Below are 4,582 nucleotides of genomic sequence, written 5' to 3'. Positions count from 1 at the left end.
TAAATTCTATCCTAAATTTTATATTTCTGTTAAGCTGCATTGGGATGTTAATTATACAATTAAATAACAATGAAATGAAAGCTTTAATAAAAAGTGTCACTGTAACATGGCATTGTGGCGTAGTGGTTAGCATGTTTGCCTCACACCTCTGTACATTAGGCTTATGTTCTAGGCTTATTGGCATCGCTAAATTGTTTGAATCGGCCCTGTGATGGGTTGACACCATGTCCAGGGTGTCCTTGTGCCCAGAGATAAGCTCCAGGTTTGTGTCTGAGTCTGTATCTATGTCTGAGTCTGATTCAGAGTCTGTGCCTACTGTATGTCTATTTCTGAGTTTGTGTCTGATCCGAGTCAGTGTCTGGCTCTGTGTCTTGCCTATGTCTGTTTCTGAGTCTGTGTCTGTATCTGACTGTGTGTTTGTGCCTATGACTGTTTCTGAGTCTGTGACAGAGTCTGTTTCTGAGTCTGTATCTGATCCGAGTCAGTGTCTGACTCTGTGTTTGTGCCTATGTCTGTTTCTATGTCTGTGTCTGACTCTGTCTGTGCCTATGTCTGTGTCTGACTCTGTGTCTGAGCCTATGTCTGTGTCTGACTCTGTGTCTGTGCCTATGTCTGTTTCTGAGTCTGTGTCTGACTCTGTGTCTGTGCCTATGTCTGTTTCTGAGTCTGTGTCTGACTCTGTGTTTGTGCCTATGACTGTTTCTGAGTCTGTATCTGACTGTGTGTTTGTGCCTATGACTGTTTCTGAGTCTGTGACCGTATCTGACTGTGTGTTTGTGCCTATGACTGTTTCTGAGTCTGTGACAGAGTCTGTTTCTGAGTCTGTATCTGATCCGAGTCAGTGTCTGACTCTGTGTTTGTGCCTATGTCTGTTTCTATGTCTGTGTCTGACTCTGTCTGTGCCTATGTCTGTGTCTGACTCTGTGTTTGTGCCTATGTCTGTTTCTTAGTTTGTGTCTAATCTGAGTCTGTGTCTGACTGTGTCTGTGCCTATGTCTGTTTCTGAGTCTGTGTCTGACTTTGTCTGTGCCTATGTCTGTGTCTGACTCTGTGTCTGTGCCTATGTCTGTTTCTGAGTCTGTGTCTGACTCTGTGTCCGTGCCTATGTCTGTTTCTGAGTCTGTGTCTGACTCTGTGTCTGTGCCTATGTCTGTTTCTGAGTCTGTGTCTGACTCTGTCTGAGCCTATGTCTGTTTCTGAGTCTATGTCTGTGCCTATGTCTGTTTCTGAGTCTGACTCTGTGTCTGTGCCTATGTCTGTTTCTGAGTCTGTGTCTGACTCTGTGTCTGTGCCTATGTCTGTTTCTGAGTCTGTGTCTGACTGTGTCTGTGCCTATGTCTGTTTCTGAGTCTGTGTCTGACTCTGTGTCTGTGCCTATGTCCCATGCCTTACACCCAGTGTTCCCAGTAAAGCTGCACTCCAGTAACTGAATGAATGAATATACGAAAGACTGCATATCAGACGTAGGAACATAAAACAGTTCCCTAAAAGGTTCTTATAGTCAGATATACTAAGCCTTTTAAAACCAATGAACATAGAGCTGCAAACCGTGAGACAGTAAACATGTATCAGCTGATTAAAGAAAAAATGCACATGCAACTCATCTATAATCCATCACCAATACATTTTAATACATTCTCTCTCGATAGTCTGTGCCTATGTCTGTGTCTGAGTCTGTGTCTGTTTCTCTGTTAGTATTCCTGGTCCTCTTTGTCCCCTGCGATATGTTTCCTGTGACATATTGTCTCTAGAACCTACAGTTTTTTGTGAACAAGCTATTACAATCAAAACAATTGCATACTGTCGCTACTGTGATTGTGATTGTGTGATGGATCGGCACCCTGTCCAGGTTGTCCCTTGTATCCCTGGTTCTCTGTGTCCCCTGGGATAGTCTCCATGTTCCCTGTGACCATATGGTCTCTAGACCCTACTGAACAAGCTACTACACATGCAATACAAGCAAACAGATACCGTCACTTCTGTCGGTTCCCCACGATATAAAATAAATCAACACCTTCTGACCGATTTAAGGATTCGCCAGCTATATGGTGTAAAAGAAATATCAAAATCTAGGGTGCTTTTAAGTCCTGTCTTATCACACATTCAAATCTTCCTGTAATCCTTATTTCCTGAGCCGGTCTAACAGCTCTTTTTTTTTCTCTTTCTCTCTCTTCATAAGAACGTCTGCCTTCTCAGACAGTACCGTACTATTTTTCGCCAGCAACCTCCACATCGATCAGCCTCAAGTGTAAAAATGTCAGCTGTCCTGCACGGTCATCACAGATGGATTTCGTTTTCACACGGGACCCTTAATGCAATCAAAACGTACGATCGATGGACAGAAGGCTCAAAAAGAAAATAAAAAAGAAAACGAAAGAAAGAAAGAAAAAAAAACCTAAGGCAGGATGGAAAGAAAGCATTTCCGAGGAGAAGAAGTGTATTTGCTGCTGGAGGACAGGAAAGAGGAGAGAGATTAAAACAAATATGGTAGAATTGCTTTTTGATTTCAAAGGCCATCCAACACCTCTGACTCGTTCATCAAGGAGCTAAATCTACATCCAGTTTTTTTATAATGCTGCTTTGAATCATGTTTTATTAAAAATGGCTAGAAACCCACATCAGTTGCTTTGAAGCATGGCTGCTGCACGTCATTTAGAGTGCTAAGCTACGTTCACACAAGTTGCCAGTCCCTGTACTATGAAGTCACCAACTTTGACAACAACTCGGATTTATTTTGCCGCTAAAATGAAAGTTCGTAGAAGGACACTTGGAGTTTGTATATTGTCGCTGTCGGGCGGAAACCTCGTATGTCCAAATTTGGTCAATTTCATATTTTTTCACATATCGATGCTATTGGTCAGTCCCCACGTGGGTCTGTTATTTTTACAAGTTATTAACCAATCTAAAGTCTTGAAAATAGCTTGAGCGCAAATCTCATAACTCCATTGGACACTTCAACTGTCCACCTCTTCCTCACTCCGCGGGAGAGCTTCGCCGCATATTTCTCCTCAAGAAGAGTCGCAACGAATCAACACATCTTCTGAGGTAAATGTCTTCAAAACACTGGGCTCAAAGAAAAAAAAATTAGTTCTAGTTCTGGTGCTCGTCTGAGGACAGGAATTTAGCGCAAGACAATCCACTGCAACGCGGACTAAACCCTGTGCACTGCAGATAACGTACGGCGTTTTTTTAATTTCCTGAAAAATAACGGTTTTGGAGATACGAGGATTCCGCCTGACAGCGACGCTATATATAAAAGTCGTAAATGTATCTGCATCATATCGTACACGATAAATAATAAGAAGTGTGGACATGCCCACAATAGCTCTCAGTGAAAATGATCTCTGGTCGCTTTGTATCTGTATTTATGAACATAACATTACTATTACTACAGAAATTTGAGACACAGCTTGGAGATTTCTTTTCTATTTGCATTGGTGAAACACCTAGCAGTGAAGACACATATGTAATGACCTTCTACGAGAGCTGTGCTCACGTTCCACACATGTGAATCTCAGAGCGCTTTGTCTGTGTGTTGTGATGATGTCACACAAGGCGCCTTTTTGTAAAAGCTTTGGAAACATTTTTGGAAATTTTTTTAGAAAAAAATTTTCACGATTTTTTAGAAAATATTTTTTGAAAAATGTTCGAAAAATATTTTTGAAAAAATTTCGGAAAATTCTTACAATTTCTAAGAATTTTTGGAAAAAATTTTTTAGGAAATTTGAAAAATTACAAGATCTTCAGAATACCGAAAATCAGGAATTCAGGAAATCAGGGTCTGATTAATATCAATTAATCTGCATGGTGATGATAAACATTTTTAGAGGCACCCAGATGGACAGCAAAGTGCACACGTGTGTCAAATATCGAACGGCTCAAGGTACTGTCAAACATACAGGTAATACAGTACTCTGTTATTAGAATTCAATTCTATAATCGAGATTGTTTCTTTAGCTGCAGCTAGCTGTTCAGAAACCAAAATCTAAACAAACACAAAGTGCACAAAAGCCACGCCCCCAAGAACTATACTAATGCGAGAGGAGGAACATCACAGGCGACCAAGAAGAAGAGATTTTTTTCCAGATATGAAAAAGAATTTTAGGACTTTATCTACTATTACAAAAAGAGTAAGTTTTTTTTTTTTTTTTTTTTTTTTTATATATATATAATCACAGATAATCACAGATAATCTCAGAACCCCACCTTTAACACTAAGAACTCAATATTAAAGAGGGTAGATCTGTTTTGGGGTTTGTTCTCTATTTTTATCCCAATTTCCTTCCTTGTGTCATTACGTCTAGCTTTGCCTTTTTATATTTGCCCTTTTTAATATATCTTTTATATTTTCCTCTCCACACATGCACATTTCCTCAGCTCTCCTCTTCGCAGCTGACTTTGTTCCTTTCCTCCCTCATGTCCTCTTCTCCTCCGCTCTGTGGCTGTGGGGATGTGACTGAGTCTGAGCAGAGAGGAGGGACAGAGGGAAGGAGGGAGGGACAGTGGGAGGGAGGGAGAGAGGGGAGGGTTAATATAAAACTCTCGATCTGTGATTCTGCCTCTGCAAACAGCCCAGGTTTCT

The sequence above is a fragment of the Tachysurus vachellii genome, chromosome 18 (assembly GCF_030014155.1).
Source record: "Tachysurus vachellii isolate PV-2020 chromosome 18, HZAU_Pvac_v1, whole genome shotgun sequence".
In the NCBI taxonomy this organism is placed as follows: Eukaryota; Metazoa; Chordata; class Actinopteri; order Siluriformes; family Bagridae; genus Tachysurus; species Tachysurus vachellii.
Note: the sequence above shows the minus strand (reverse complement) of the source record.